The sequence below is a fragment of the Anolis carolinensis genome, unplaced genomic scaffold (assembly GCF_035594765.1).
Source record: "Anolis carolinensis isolate JA03-04 unplaced genomic scaffold, rAnoCar3.1.pri scaffold_10, whole genome shotgun sequence".
NCBI lineage: Eukaryota > Metazoa > Chordata > Lepidosauria > Squamata > Dactyloidae > Anolis > Anolis carolinensis.
In genome coordinates, this window is record NW_026943821.1 from 17,742,475 (window position 1) to 17,759,738 (window position 17,264).

Here is a 17,264-nt window from a genome sequence, read left to right on the forward strand (position 1 = left end):
TTCTCATGAGCTATACCCCAAACTTTCCCCTTATTTCAACCTGGAGGAACCAAGTCAGAAATGGGCTTAAGATAGACTGCAGCGTCTGCCCAGGATACACTCCTGCCGGATGCAAAGGACAAAACAGCAGACCTGCCCTGCCATGGACACAAGTTGACGGACTAGGAGTTGAATCTCCAGCACTGACAATAGAAGAGCATTCTCCATTACTTCTGAGCAACTTGAGAATGCAGAACAGACTGTGAGACAATCTCTATTCCAAGTGAAAAGAATGAGCTGATGTCTTATGAAGAGGAGCTGGGGAGTGTCCCTTAATATTTGCTTCCAGAGACAGTTGTCTTAACTTTGTTTAATGGAGGGACCACTTGGGAACTAATCCAAAAGGGTCAACATGAAACTATAAGGCACTAGTAGTTCCACACTGAGTGTGTGAAGCACAGGAAGTTACAGGTCTCATTCTGCTTTAAACATCTGCCCTGCATAGCACAGTAGAGAAATAAGAGCTGTCAATTTTGGTTCTGTCTTTGTGAGCCTTCAACAGCTGTGTGTGTGTTGCGCAGGCTTTGAAATCGCCTGTCAACTTATGGCAACCCCATAGAGTTTTTTTTAAGGCAGGGAAAACGTAGAGGAAGGTCTTGCCAGTTCCTTCCTCTGAAATATAGTTGACAGTATTTGGTATACATTGCTGGTCTCCCATCCAAGTATTAACTGGCCCTCCTTAGCTTTCAAGATCTGGCAGGAACTGGTACTTTTGAGATATTTAGGCTTGTTCAAAATATAACTCCTGTTGGGAGAAAAATGATGCTACTTTGCCAACTAACAGAGCACTCTTAGCAATGTTCTCTCCCTGCAGCTTGACCACACTGGGTGTTGCAGTCCAAAAAAATATTTTTCTAACTTTAGCCCTTCTGTATTGACAAAGAATGCTTGTAGGGGTTCACTTCAGTGGTAGCACCAGGAAAATGGCACCATGCTGAGACATTTTGTTGCCAGAAGCAGAGCAACAATGTGCCCCCTTTCCTTAGGCTCTAAGAATTAGATGTTACTCCACCCGTTTTGCCATGTCTGCATCTATCTATTTATTTAATTATATCCCACTTTTTTGTAGTATTAGGCCCAAGATAGCTTAGAACTAGACTGTTTTTTGCACCTCAAGAAATTGGTGCCCTGGAGCTCACTTATTTAATTTATAACCTGCCTTTCTTCCATATGGGACTCAAAACAGCTAACCCAATAAAAATAATACAGCTAGAAGCAATCTGAAACACAAATATTAAAAAGCATGAAATGCTTAGAAACATTAATTTAGTATAGTTAAAAGGACATTAAAATCAACCTGTTGTATACCAAGCAGTTAAAAGCTGAAGATCTGTCTAAATAAGAAATTGGTCTGCCAGCAAAAAGGAAGCAGGAAGAGGAACAACCGCACGTCCCTTGGCAGAATCCCAAAGCTTAGGAGCAGCCACCAAGAAGGACTTCACCAGCGATATATGTAATCTTTAACCTGGGTCGATTTGTATAGGAACATATTAGATAAGCTTTAGTTTGGTCCGTCCCAGCTCTCCTGGCAGATCTTCCAGAACTTCAACATTCCTACTTCCAAAATACAGAAACACACACACATTCTTCTTGCTATCTTGGTTTTTAGGCCTGTTCCTTGGAGTTATTCATAGTACTGATTCAGAAACTTACATTAGGTAGACCACATCGGCTCAGTTTCTTAGATATGGCTATCATGATTCTTTATGGATGAGCAGATGTGACTGGTATATGGCATATGTTCTGAATCTCAAAAACTAGAGCTGATGGGGGAAACTGGTGCCCTTTTAAGAATCAGCAGGTCAAATATATCTGGAAACAGGTGTAATACTTGTGGAACCAAAATGTGTGTTGATCAGATTTTTTTAAATGCATGTTCAGGTATAAGCAAAGTGCCTTTCTTTTAAGTAACCACGGGGCACTGGTAATTGGAGAGAAGGGAGGAAAGAATGCTGCCTTTGGCTTGCTGAGCCAAATTTAGTATCAAAGCACCAACAGAGGAACCAAGTACAATTAATAATTAAGGAAAGCAGAAACCCTTGTCCTGCTTCTCCTTCAGACAATAGCCTGGCCACAGCCAAAAGTGCTGAATTCCATAGAACTTTAGTGAAAACAAATGCATTGTTTCCTCAGAAAGCAATGGTCTGGCTCCTTCCCATGCTCCTAAAACAGTCTTGCTCACTCATCAGCCCTGAATAAACAAAAATAGACCCAGAAGGCAATAAACATGCTCAGATTCACACCCAAAATCTGCTTCTATGAGCAAGGGAGCTGGTTTCATTTTAGAGAAAGCTGCAAAAATTCCTCAGAGTAAATTGAGCACAAACATCTCTACCCTGGGGGTAAAGTTTGATTAAAACAAGTCTTCCTGACGCAGAAGAGTTCCTGACTGGTTACTGCATTTTGAGCTTCCCTGCACCACTTGGCTATTGGGTTTGCTCTATGCAGGCACTTCCTCCAGGTCAAAGCTCTCCAAACTGTGTTGTGACACATTGGTGTGTTGGTTGCAGCATGTAGGTGTGTCACGCAAACTTAGTGAGACACCTCTGAGTCTATGTGAAACAAGCAATGAATCACATTTAAAAATATATAAAATGAAAGGCTTCCATGAGACATGCTGTGTGCCCATAGGTTTCATTAATACAATTTATGTATGTGTCTCTATATTTTATTCGAGGTTGGTTTAACCTGCGGTTTGCTAGTAAAACTGAATTACTCTGTTGCAAAATGATGCATGGCTTAAAAGTGTGTCACCAACATGAAAATTTTGGAAAGCACTAGGTCTTCACAGCAGACTAAGAAAAGTATAAACAAACGTAACACATGAAGGCTACCATTTTTCAGACTGTTGAACTCACACAGCATCCTATTCCAGTCATAGAAAAAGTATCGCCAGCCAGACATTGCTGGGCTTCAGTTTCACAATTTCCCCACAACACTGGTGTTACAAGAAGAACTCGTGAGAGATGCAGTCCAAAAACATCTGGAGGTTCACAAATTTCTCTGCTCTTCTACCATCCAAATGGCCTAACATTACAATTGCCCAATGTATTAACATTCACTTCCCCTGCCCAATAGTGACCTCCTGCAGAGTAATCCAACCTCTGTATTGACAAGTATAGGTTTGATTGTATGTCACTTGCAACTGTAAATGTGAGAAAGGACAAAACAGAAGTTCTAACAAACGATGCTGTCTTTGTTCTAGTTTAAAAAGAAAATATATAGCTGTAGGGTTTGTTCAGGAACAAGTGGTCTCCTTCAAACAATTGCCATTTCCACCTTCTCAAAATTCAGAGTTCAACTCAATTAGATGTGGCCAGATTTTGCATAACCAACCCCAGTTAATGGACTAAAACATGGAGCAGTCCTGGATGAAGATGAGAAAGCTGAAAGTTCACATCCTTCCTCAACCCTGAAGTTCCTGGGATGACTTCAAGTCTGCCATTCAGTTTGAGCCTAGCCTATTTATTATTACCATTATATTTATTTATATCCTGGTTTATCTCTCCCGAAGGAGACTCAAAGCAGCTTAAACATAAAAACATTGGCATACAATTTAAAATATACAAATACGCAAACATTGAAACAGAATTAAATATAAACAATATTTTAAAAATACAGTTAAAATCTAATGTCAGACTGTTGCAATAATAAAAGACTTGAGAAGAACAAACAAAAAAGTATAATAAACCATTTTTTAAAAAGAAATGTGTCGTATACATAAAGCAACGACAAACGGACTGCTTATTGCGGCTGAATCTTGTCTCCCAAACATTTATAGCATCCAGCCTAATTGCAATGGCTTCCAGCATTAAATTCCAAGGCTCCAAGGTTTCACTTTCTCCTTAGAGTAATGTACTCCATTCAAACTTTTCATGCCATCATACCTAAGGTTACAACCTTTTTCTTATCACACTGTTTCCTAAATACAATATTTAACACAAGCATGGGCAAACTTTGGCACTCCAGGTGTTGTGGACTTCCAACTCCCACAATTCCTAACTGCCTTCGACCATTTTTAGATATCTTTCATGAATATATGTGAGGACCCATAGATTTCACCAAGCACTTTAGATGACTGAGATTGACTATTTTTGATTCATACCTGCAGGCATGTTGTATTTTACTGATTTTAACAAGGGGGTTTGGTGAAGTGAGATATTATGATGGTTGTTACTGTTTCATGTTATTGTTTTTGTAATTTTTGCATTTTGTGTGTTGCACCTTTGAGTGCTTTGTAAGCCGCCCCGAGTCCCTCCGAGAGATGGTGGTAGGGTATAAATAAAGTTTTATTATTATTTATTATTATGTAGTTTTATTGTGACGGATTCATCCATTGTGGGGAAAGCCCACTTTCTACCCATCACAGTGCCGTAAAGGAGAGTCAAGCTCATTTTCACGGGCGGGGGGGGGGGGGGGGGGGGCGGCACATCAGCCTTAGGGTTGGTTGCTTCCAAATGACCATGTGCAATGGTAAAACTATAGTAGAGTCTCACTTATCCAACATAAACAGGCCGGCAAAATGTTGGATAAGCAAAAATGTTGGATAATAAGGCGGGATTAAGGAAAAGCCTATTAAACGTCAAATTATGTTATGATTTTACAAATTAAGCACCACAAACATCATGTTTTACAACAAATTGACAGAAAAAGCAACCCAAAACATGGTAACATTATGTAGTAATTACTGCATTTATGAATTTAGCACCAAAACATCGCAATGTATTGAAAACATTGTCTACAAAAGCATTGGCTACTAACAAATTGACTACAGATAAAGACAGAATTGCGTAAAATGAACTTACAGTAGCAGCACTGTCGGAAATTAAATCCATTAAAAAGTTCAATCCTTGCTGTTTAGAGAAATAGCTGTGGATCAGGGCGGGAGGCAAACTGTGTTGGACAATCCAGAATGTTGGATAAGTCAATACAGTGTTCCCTCACTACTTTGCGGTTCATTTTTTGCGGATTCGCTGTTTTGTGGTTTTTCAATAAACTCAAAAAGAATATTATAAATCATAAAAAATTACAATTTACAGCCTAAGGAAGGGAGGAAGGAGAAGCCAAAGGGAGAGAAAAGGAGTCCAAGCGGCAACGGGAGAAGGAGGAGGCAATTTATCAACACACGATTGGTTGATAAAGACTTAAAATAGTGTATAACTACTAAAACAATGGTTCCCAAACTTATTTGGCCTACCGCCCCCTTTCCAGAAAAAATATAACTCAGAGCCCCCTGGAAATTAATATTAATAATTCAGTGGCACAACGTGAACAGTAGCAGTGCGCGATAGCACATGCCTCAATGCAAGTGAGGGAATATGCGGGAACCAAGCCAACGTCCAGTATGTTGTTCAAAGAAAAACTAAGCATTATGAGCGGAATACATAAATCATTTTTTCTAAATCTTCTCTTCTTTCTTTTATGCTTTCATCACCCCCAAATGCACCTGTGGCCATCACTGCCCCCCTGGATTGCTGCAGCGCCCACCAGGGGGAGGTAGCACCCACTATGGGAACCACTGTACTAAAATAATGTATAAATATTAAAATATAGTGTCCCTACTTTGCGGATTTTCACTTATTGCGAGTAGTCCTGGAACATACAGTAGAGTCTCATTTATCCAAGTCTTGCTTATCCAAGTTTCTGGATTATCCAAGCCATTTTTGTAGTCAATATTTTCAATATATAGTGATATTTTGGTGCTAAATTCGTAAATACAGTAATTACAACATAACATTACTGCGTATTGAACTGCTTTTTCTGTCAAATTTGTTGTAAAACATGATGTTTTGGTGCTTAATTTGTAAAATCATAACCTAATTTAATGTTTAATAGGCTTTTCCTTAATCCCTTCTTATTATCCAAGATATTCGCTTATCCAAGGTTCTACTGGCCCGTTTAGTTTGGATAAGTGAGACTCTACTGTATATAAATGTTATTACGCCTTAAGGTAGGCATGGACAAACTTCAGCCTTTCAGGTGTTTTGGACATCAACTCCCACAATTCCTAATAATGTACTGGGAGCTGAAGTCTAAAACACCTGGAGGGCCGAAGTTTGTCAATTATTTTATTTATTTATCTATTTATTTATTTATTTATATACCGCTCTTTTCCCCAGGGGGACCCAGAGTGGTCTTACATAATGGCAAGATTAATGCCACATATAATACAAAATATAGTAAAAACAACAATCGTAAAAACACACTTAAAAACCAATATCATACCCCATTAAAACAGTAAAACACTGTGTGACCATTACAACAGGGCCAGTAGCATTGGGCCAAAAGTCAGAGCCAGTCTGTATTCAACTTCTCATTAATCCAACGAATACATCAGATTATATCAACCGTATTTTAGGATGGGCCAAAAGCTTGGTCCCACATCCAGGTCTTCAGCTGCTTCCTAAAAGACATGAGTGAGGGGGCTTCCCTAATCTCCCTTGGCAAAGAGTACTCTGCCTTGGTCAGGCCACACCTGGAATACTGTGTCCAATTCTGGGCACCGCAGTTGAAGGGAGATGTTGACAAGCTGGAAAGCGTCCAGAGGAGGGCAACTAAAATGATCAAAGGTCTGGAGAACAAGCCCTATGAGGAGCGGCTTAAAGAACTGGGCATGTTAGATTGCATATCGCACCCTGCACTTGCTCTATAAGCCTTATATTTCACCTGTCACATCAGCACTTTTAATCTTGTACCCATTACTCTGGCCCGGCCTAGTTTTATTGTGTTTTAGCGTATTGTTTACTTCTTGTTGTTTATACTGTTTTAATTGTTTTAATTTGCCTTTTGTTTTGTATTGTTATATTGTGTGTTGAGGCCTTGGCCTTTGTAAGCCGCATCGAGTCCTTCGGGAGATGCTAGCGGGGTACAAATAAAGTTTAATAATAATAATAATAATAATAATGTTTAGCCTGCAGATGAGAAGGCTAAGAGGAGCCATGATAGCCATGTACAAATATGTGTGGAGAAGTCATAGGGAGGAGGGAGCAAGCTTGTTTTCTGCTGCCCTGCAGACTAGGACGTGGAACAATGGCTTCAAACTACAGGAAAGGAGATTCCACCTGAACATCAGGAAGAACTTCCTGACTGTGAGAGCTGTTCGGCAGTGGAACTCTCTGCCCCGGACTGTGGTGGAGGCTCCTTCCTTGGAGGCTTTTAATCAGAGGCTGGATGGCCATCTGTCGGGGGTGCTTTGAATGCGATTTCCTGCTTCTTGGCAGGGGGTTGGACTAGATGGCCCATGAGGTCTCTTCAAATTCTACTATTCTATGATTCTAAAAACTTTCTCACTGTGAGAGCTGTTCGGCAGTGGAACTCTCTCCCTCGGACTGTGGTGGAGGCTCCTTCCTTGGAGGCTTTTAAGCAGAGGCTGGATGGCCATCTGTCGGGGGTGCTTTGAATGCGATTTCCTGCTTCTTGGCAGGGGGTTGGACTAGATGGCCCATGAGGTCTCTTCCAACTCTACTATTCTATGATTCTATTCTACTGTGAGAGCTGTTCGGCAGTGGAACTCTCTCCCCCGGACTGTGGTGGAGGCTCCTTCCTTGGAGGCTTTTAAGCAGAGGCTGGATGGCCATCTGTCGGGGGTGCTTTGAATGCAATTTCCTGCTTCTTGGCAGGGGGTTGGACTGGATGGCCCATGAGGTTTCTTCCAATTCTATGATTCTAACACACTGCGCCACCGTGGGCTCCTTCTGTCGGACATAAACATTATCAAAAACGATAAAAGCATTCTAAAACGCCCAGAAAGGGGCCACGACCGAAAAAGCCCTGTCTCTCGTCCCCGCCAAACGCACCTGTGACGGCGGCGGGACCGAGAGCAGGGCCTCACTGGAAGATCTTAATCTGCGGGGCGGCTCATGGGGGGGGGAGATACATTCAATGCCTGCCTTAACCTGAGAAACCATATCACTCACTGGCCTCAATCACTGACCGGGTTCTGTGAATAACAACAAACGCAAAGCAACGTGGAAGCACGACAATTTGAAATGCTACAAACTCTGAAACATGGGCCACATAAAAGGGCTTGGCCCAAAATTGGGCCTAACTTAAAGGGGTTTTGGACTTCAACTCCCGCCATTCCTCACAGCCTCAGGCCCCTTCCTTTTCCCCCTCAGCCGCTTAAGCGGCTGAGGGGGAAAAGGAAAGGGCCTGAGGCTGTGAGGAATGGCGGGAGTTGAAGTCCAAAACACCTGGAGACAAGGCCCAAGTCAGCTCTGGACCAAACTATACTGCCATATACTCCACTTCAAAACACTTTGAGTTAGGCCCCAATCAGATAAACCAGGCCTGAGCCCCTCAGGTGCCTTTGGGCTCCCAATTTTCTGTCTCCACAGACTTGAGGAGGCGTGAAAACTACGCCTGCAGCTCCCTCCCGCCCTCATTCGGATCCATTTCCTGCGCAGGAAGAAGGGCCCGGCCCGCCTTCCCTTCTCCTTCCCTGGGAAGTTCCCTCAAGAAGGCCGACTTTGGCTCTTTTCCTGAGGGGAAAAAGCCCTCAGCGAGCGCTCTTTTCCTCTCTCCGTTCGCCTCAGAACAAAGCGGATGCCTCACATTCCTGGGCTGGGGCAGCGCTCTTCCTCTCGCTCTCGCTCTTTCCAGGCTTACCTTCGTAGGGCCTCCCACCCACCCGGGGTCCCGCTCGGATCCGGCCCCGAGTGCTGCAGCGCGGGCGCCTCCTGACAATGAGAGGCGGGGAGCAGCCCGGATGGAGGCAGGCAGGAGGGGAGGAAAGGGAGGCCGTGACGTCAGGGGGCGGGGCTACAGGGGGCGTGCCCGGGAAAGGAGGCCCCGCCCCTTCACTCCCCACATGCCCACGCTGCCTTCCCTATTGGTAACACGCTACTGTACACATTTTGGCCACAACTTTGCTAAGAGATTGTGAGGTGTGTTGGAAACTAGGCCACTAGGGTGTATATATCTGGGCAATGATGTTCAGGGTGGGAAAAAGAACTTTGGTCTGCTTGAGGCAAGTGTGAATGCTGCACTTGGCCCCCCTTAAATGGCCTTGCGGCTTCAAAGCCTGGCTGCTTCCTTCCTAGGGGAACCCTTTGTTAGGCGGTGTTAGCTGGCCCTGGCATTGGCCACCTTGATTAGCATTGAATGGCCTTGCAGCTTCAAAGCCTGGCTGCTTCCTGCCCCCAGGGGGAATTATTATTATTTACTGTACTAGCTGTGCCCGGCCACGCGTTGCTGTGGCAAAGTGTGGTGGTATGGGAAATATAGTATTGAGGAATTGGTGGTAGTTAAGGTAAAGGGTAAAGGTTTTAAATTACATTAAGTCCATTATAAATGGGTTATACAGCTGTGTGGAAGGGCCTTGAGTCTACACTGCCATATAATCCAGTTAAAATCAGATAATTTGTATTTTATAGGCAGTGTGGAAGAGGCCTAAGTGAGGCCTAACTCTGCCTGTCCCCTGGGCTGAGTGGGTGGCTTGGAGACCAAGTGCCTTCTAACTGGCAGCAATTGGAAAAAAGCAATTATTCCTCTCCCTCTAATTAGGACTTTATTTTTCTTTTCTTTTTGTTGTATGAACGTAGAGGCATGGATGAGGGGTTGTGCTGCCAAGTTTAGTGTTTCTGGGGCATGCCGTTTTGCTGTTTTGTCCTAGGCCGAAATTTCATTACCCTTTTATATATATAGATTTGTTTACTATTTATTTACAACATTTATATTCCGTCCTTCTCACCCCGAAGGGGACTCAGAGCGGCTTACAAATAATATTTACATACAGTGTATTATATCACTAGCAGAGCACAACACTAGCACTATATACCAGCATATTGCACCACATCACTATACTGTAATATTACCAGTAATATTTTGGTCCAAAACTATTTAGTTGCTTGTGATTTCTTTTCTTTTTTATTTTATTTCCATTATTTGAAATGTATTTGCTGTACCAATGCTTTTGACACGAAATAAAAAAAACCCAGTAATATTACATGTAATAAATAATATATAATTACTGTAGAGTCTCACTTATCCAACATTCTGGATTATCCAATGCATTTTTGTAGTCAATGTTTTCAATATATCGTGATATTTTGGTGCTAAATTTGTAAATACAGTAATTACTACATACCGTAGCATTACTTCGTATTGAACTACTTTTTCTGTCAAATTTGGATTATCCAATGCATTTTTGTAGTCAATGTTTTCAATATTTTGTGAAATGAAATCCAGCACGTTTATCTTGTTTGCTGTGTTATAAAATAAAATATAATAATAATAATAATAACTTTTTTTGTATCCCGCCTCCATCTCCCCGAAGGGACTCGGGGCGGCTAACATGGGGCCAAGCCCAAACAATTATAATAAAACAAAATAAAATACATACAAGACATGCAACAACATCCAATAAAAATGCTTATACAATAACATAATAACAGTAGCATAATAAAACAGAGTATGAAAACAGTACAAAATTTAAATGAGGGAGAGCTGGGCCACAAACCAAAACAAAACACTGGCCTACCATCACAGAGGAATCAAAAGTAAGATGGCCTACCTCCTCTAGAATAAGGTAAAGGTTTTCCTGTCATTAAGTCCAATTGTGTCTGATTCTAGGGGTTGGTGCTTATCTCCATTTCTAAGCCAAAGAGCCGGCGTTGTCCGTAGACACCTCCAAGGTCATGTGGCCGGCATGACTGCATGGAATGCCGTTACCTTCCCGCCGGAGCAGTACCTATTGATCTACTCACATTTGCATTTTTTCGAACTGCTAGGTTGGCAGAAGCTGGAGCTAACAGTGGGCGCTCACTCTACTCCCCGGATTTGAACCTGTGCAGTGTGTAAAAGCAGCTCAGTGCTTTTACACACTGCGCCAACGAGGTATTTAGAAAAGCTTTACCGAAATTCACAGGGCTGTTTCAAGACACACATACAGTGAGATTCGCAGCCTTCACTGACTACTATGAAACATCCCTAAGAGCACAACCACATCACCCAAGGAGCCCCCAGTGGCGGAGTGGGTTAAAGCCTTGTGACTTGAAGGTTGGGTTGCTGACCTGAAGGCTGCCAGGTTCGAATCCCACCCGGGGAGAGCGCGTATGAGCTCCCTCTATCAGCTCCAGCTCCATGCGGGGACATGAGAGAAGCTTCCCACAAGGATGGTAAAAACATCAAAACATCAAAACGTCCCCTGGGCAACGTCCTTGTAGACGGCCAATTCTCTCACACCAGAAGCAACTTTCAGTTTCTCAAGTTGCTCCTGACACAAAAAAAACCAAGATTCTGCAAGAGTTCTGTCCCATTGCAGGAGATCTGTGTCCCCAAGTAAAACAGAAAGTTCTTCTACACAAAATCCACCGATATGGTTTGCCCCAGAGTACTTAAAACACATTTATTTGGAAGCAACTCCCACCCATGTGTCAGCTGCATTTCTTCAAAAGGGTTTGAAATACAGGTAGGCCATGCTGTGATACCCTGATCAGGCTTTCTTTTTCCGTTGCCATTGTCTTCTCATAGCATAATGCAGTACAACAGAGAAAAATCAGATGGCATCAAAACAAAACCTGCCAATAGGAAATAAATTTTTGGAGGTGACTCAATCCTACCTAGAAGTAGGGTGAAGACGTCTTGCTTTCAGTCATGCTGGAGCAGGCGGATGCTTTGGCGGAGTGCAGCATTGCACAACGATCCCAGTATGGAGGCAAGGTCTGCTGCTGCAGTGCAAAATCCTGCCAGCAGTGACTTGGTTAAATCTCTGCTCTGCCGGCAGATGCTGCTTCTCAGCAGATTTGCAGCCAGGAGAAACACAGCCCCTTCTCAGATGCCAGCCTTCAGAGTCCAGATTGTCTTCAGAATGGGCAGAGATTTCTATTCTCATCTGGACCTCCTCACAGACCATCCATTCTCAAGCCAGATAATAAATTGTGCCATGTGTAAAATAATACACTCCGCCACTATGCGTGTACGAATAGCAAGGCAACTCACACTGTGCTGACAACATGGAGAGAAGCAGGGAGGCCTTAATAATAGGTTCCGGTGATAAAAAGCCCTGTCCTGAAATACTGTATATATTCAAGTATAAGCCTAGTTTTTCAGCCCTTTTTTTAAGACTGAAAAAGCCCTCCTCGGCTTATACTCAGGTGAGGGTCCTGGTTGGCTTATATTTGGGTCAGCTTATACTCGAGAATATATGGTACATTTATTATTTTTCTCTATTATTATTGGTATTACAGTAGAGGCTCACTTATCCAAAACTCACTTATCCAACGTTCTGGATTATCCAACGCATTTTTGTAGTCAATGTTTTCAATATATCGTGATCTTTTGGTGCTAAATTCATAAATACAGTAATTGCTACATAGCATTACTGCGTATTGAACTACTTTTTCTGACAAATTTGTTGTCTAACATGATGTTTTGGTGCTTAATTTGTAAAATCATAGCCTAATTTGATGTTTAATAGGCTTCTCCTTAATCTCTCCTTATTATCCAACATATTCGCTTATCCAACATTCTGCCGGCCCGTTTATGTTGGATAAGTGAGACTCTACTGTATTACATTTATTATTTTTCTCTATTATTGTTGCTACTATTACATATATTTTACTCTATTTTTATTATTAATAATACATTTATTATTTCACTCTGATCTTATTATTATTATATTTATTATTTTACTATATTTATTAAGGTAAAGGGAAAGGTTTCCCCTGACGTTAAGTCCAGTCATGTCCAACTCTGGGGGCTGGTGCTCATCTCCATTTCTAAGCTGAAGAGCCGGAGTTGTCCATAGACACCCCCAAGGTCATGTGGCTGGCATGTCTGCATGGAGCACTGTTACCTTCCCACCGGAGTGGTACCTATTGATCTACTCACATTGGCATGTTTTCGAACTGCTAGGTTGGCAGAAGCTGGAGCTAACAACGACCGCTCCCGCCGCTCCCAGGGTTTATTACTACATGTATTATTTTCTTATATTTATTATTATTATCATTATTATTACATGTATTATTTTATTCTATTATTATTAAAAGGATACATAAGCACATTTACATTGAAGAAGATGAGAATAATGATTTAATCAGAGTTGGACAATATTATCTTAAATTAGAGCTTTATGTAAATATTAAAAAAACATTTAACCTATCGATGCCTCAGTTAATGTAACTTTATTGGTATCTGTTTTTATTTCTGAGATTTACCACTCTCGGCTTATACTGGAGTCAATGTTTTCCCAGTTTTTTTGTGGTAAAATTAGGTGCTTATATTTGGGTTGGCTTATACTCCAGTATATACGCTAATTGGCCAAATTTGCTTCATGAACTTGAGCCTGCCTAGGCATTATCCAGCAAAAGTGTTGTAAATGACCACTTTTTTGTGTCAGAAGTGACTTGAGAACACACGGCAAATAGCTTCTGGTGTGAGAGAATTGGCCATCTACAGAGATGTTGCCCTAGGGAAGCCCAGATGTGTTGCCATCCTGCTGGGAGGCTTTTCTCATATTCACGCAAGCTAGAACTGACAGACGGGAGCTCATCACATCTCGCGGATTCGAACCGGCAACCTACAGGTCAGCAACACAATCTTCAGGTCAGTAGTCCAGCCGGCACAAGGGTTTAATCCAGGGGTCCTCAAACTTTTTAAGACGAGGGCCGGTCCACAATCCTTCAGATGGTTGAGGGGCCAGATTATCATTTGAAAAAAATACAAATTCCGATGCACACTGCATATGTCTTATTTGTAGAACAAAAACAACAACAACAACAAGAACAATGAAAGAACAATACAATATTTAAAAATAAAAACAATTTTAACCAACATACATTTATCAGGATTTCAATGGGAAGTGTGGTCCTGCTTCTGGCCAATGAGATAGTCAAGATAATTAGGGTTGTTGTTGTTGTTGTTGTTGTTGTTGTGTGCCTTCAAGTCATTTCAGACTTTGGGTGAGCCTAAGTCTAAAATTTATGTATTTATTATTTATTTATTTGCTGCATTTATTTACTACATTTGTATCACACCCTTCTCACCCCAAAGGGGACTCAGAGTGGCTTACAAATTATATGTACACACAATATATTATATTATTAGCATAGCACAATATTAGCCTTATATATTGACCTATACCACTATACTGTAACATTATTAGTAATATTATATGTAATATAGAATATATAATTAATATTATTATATGGTATTATTATTAGTGTTATATTGTATTGCATTATAATATTATTATCAATATTGTATGTATATACAATATATTATATTTTAAAACTGAGGGCGGGGGCCAGGTAAATGATCTCGGACGGGCCTTAGTTTGGGGACCCCTGGTTTAATCCATTGCGCCACCGCGACTCCTTTACCATCACTAAGAAATATTAAGACAGACCTTATTTAGCCCTCCAAGAAAATAATTAAGGCTGCCTAAATTCTAGAATCTCTTTCTTAGAATAGCAGAGGCCAAAAGGAAAAAAAGGTTAATGACGGGACATGTCTCCCAAGTGAGCAAGAATGAGTGGGCGGAGAGGACCCAGCCCTATGAATAATTAAAGTGGTAATTCCATTACTAAGAAGAGAATCCCATTAGACACTCTGGCCTCAATAAAGTGTAACGGTGCTGGCTGGCGGGTGGAACAGGCATGGATCCACTTTAAATCTGGTTTCTGCCTCCTGAAAAATTCTGTAATGTGTAGTTTATTGAGGCCTAGGACTGTCTGGATGAGCCGTATAAAGGCCCCTCCCTAAATTACAAACTCCAGAATTCTGCAGGAAGCAGAAACCAGATTTAAAGTGGATCCACGCTCTAGTGCAGAGGTCCCCAAACTTTTAAAGCTGGGGGCCAGTTCACGATCCCTCAGACCATTGGAGGGCCGGACTATAGTTGGCCAGGTGACCACTGAGCAATAATAATAATAATAATAATAATAATAATAATAATAATAATAATAATAATAATAATAATAATTTCATATCACAAAATCACAAGTCAAACACTTCCCAAGTGTCTAGGACTGTGTGATGTATTTTCGGATGATGCGTGCAGATCCCAGTAGGGTGGCCTTTTGCAGTTGGCAGATTGTGGTTTTGTCAATGCCTATTGTTTACAAATGCCGGCTGAGATCTTTTGGCACGGCACCCAATGTGCCCATCACCACCGGGACCACCTGCACTGGTTTCTGCCAGTCTTTGAAGTTCAATCTTGAGGTCCTGATAGCTGAGTTTTTCCTGTTGTTTTTCGTCAATGCGACTGTCACCTGGGATGGCAACATCAATGATCCAAACCTTTTTCCTTTCCACAACTGTGAGGTCTGGTGTGTTGTGTTCCAGAACTTTGTCAGTCTGGATTCGGAAGTCCCACAGTATCTTTGCGTGCTCATTTTCCAATATTTTTGCAGGTTTGTGATCCCACCAGTTCTTTGCTGCTGGGAGGTGGTACTTGAGGCATAAGTTCCAATGAATCATTTGGGCCACATAGTTGTGCCTCTGTTTGTAGTCTGTGCGATTTTCTTACAGCCGCTGAGGATATGATCAATGGTTTCGTCAGTTTCCTTGCTAACCCAAAGGCAGAAAGGAGTTGGGCTAAATATATTATTATTATTATTATTATTATTATTATTATTATTATTATTATTATTATTATTATTATTATTTTATTATGACACAGCAAACAAGATAGATATGCTGGATTTCATATCACAAAATTACAAGTGTCTAAATACATCACACAGTCCTAGACACTTGTGATTTTGTGATATGAAATCCAGCATATCTATCTTGTTTGCTGTGTAATAATAATAATAATAATAATAATAATAATAATAATAATAATAATAATAATAATAATATATTTAGCCCAACTCCTTTCTGCCTTTGTGGACCAAAAGCACAAGCAAAGCACCCCTGACAGATGGCCTCCCAGCCTCAATGTTAATAATAATAATTATTATTATTATTATTGACACAACGACATTGTATGACACAGCAAACAAGATAGATATGCTGGATTTCGTATCACAAAATCACAAGTCGAACACTTCCCAAGTGTCTAGGACTGTGTGATGATGATGATGATGATGATGATGATGATGATTATATTTTGTATTTGTGGAGCATCAGAGGTGGAGGATATTGTACATGTACTGTTCAGCTGTGAATTGTATAAGAAAGAGAGAGACCAATGACTCGGGCCATACATTATTCACAAAACACACTGGGACCCACATAATAAAACTTCATTTTTGTTGGCTGGCCAGAATCCTAAAATAAAACACAAAACAGCCCTTTTCCTATTCAAAGTAACACAGCTGAGAATTGTTTTGATACGACCAATGGGCTAATCAATAAAACGTGAATAATAATAATAATAATAATAATAATAATAATAATAATAATAATAATAATGAGTTGGAAGAGACCCCTTGGGCCATTTAGCCCAACCCCCTTCAGCCTTTGTGCCGTGGGGGCTGGATAAATGCTTCAATGGGCCGCATGTGGCCCCTGGGCCATAGTTTGGGGAAGGCTTTCATGGCTGGGATCACAGGGTTGTTGTATGCCTTTCGGGCTGTGTGGCCATGTTCCAGAAGTATTCTCTCCTGACGTTTCGCCCACATCTATGGCAGGCATCCTCAGAAGTTGTGAGGCATGGATAAACTAGGCAAGGAAGGTAAATATATCTGTGGGGAGTCCAGGGTGTGACAAGAGTCCTTTGTCAGTTGGAGGCCAGCATTAATGTTGGAGTTGGAAAGGTTTGTCTCTTGCCTGGGGGGCATCCTTTGTTCAGAGTCATTAGCCGTCCCTGGGGCTCCTCTGCCCTCAGAGTGTTGCTTCTTATTTACTGTTCTGATTTTTGAGTTTTTTAATACTAGTAGCCAGATTTTGTTCATTTTCATGGTTTCCTCCTTTATTTATTTTATTTACAGCATTTATATTCCGCCCTTCTCAGGGCGGATCACATTGCACACATAAAGGCAAACATTCAATGCCATGACATAGAACAGACACAGAGACAAGACGCTGGCCTCGAACTCATGACCTCTTGGTCAGAGTGATTTGTTGATTTGTTGCAGCTGGCTTGCTTTCCAGCCAGCGCCACAGCCCGGTCCCTTTCTGTTGAAGTTGTCCACATGCTTGTGTATTTCAATGGCTTCTCTTTTCCAGAATTTTGCCTGGTATCGATGTGAGGCTAACCGGACGGTAATTGTTTGGGTCGTCCTTTTTTCCCTTCTTGAAGATAGGGACCACCTTCGCCCTCTTCCAATCTGCTGGGA

General features: G+C 41.5%; 1 protein-coding gene across 3 annotated transcripts in view; it reads right to left on the reverse strand.

The window, feature by feature from the left end:
• luzp1 (leucine zipper protein 1) overlaps positions 1 to 11,753 on the reverse strand; it is a 37,101-nt gene extending 25,348 nt beyond the window's left edge. The window contains exon 1 of one of the 3 annotated variants that reach the window (XM_008117087.3): positions 11,601 to 11,753. The gene's annotated coding sequence lies outside the window, so the exon portion shown is untranslated. Of the gene's footprint in view, positions 1 to 8,646; positions 9,579 to 11,600 lie in introns of those variants that run through there. The other 2 variants (XM_003224957.4, XM_008117086.3) reach the window with 2 other exon arrangements.
• Between the last annotated feature and the right edge of the window lie 5,511 nt (positions 11,754 to 17,264).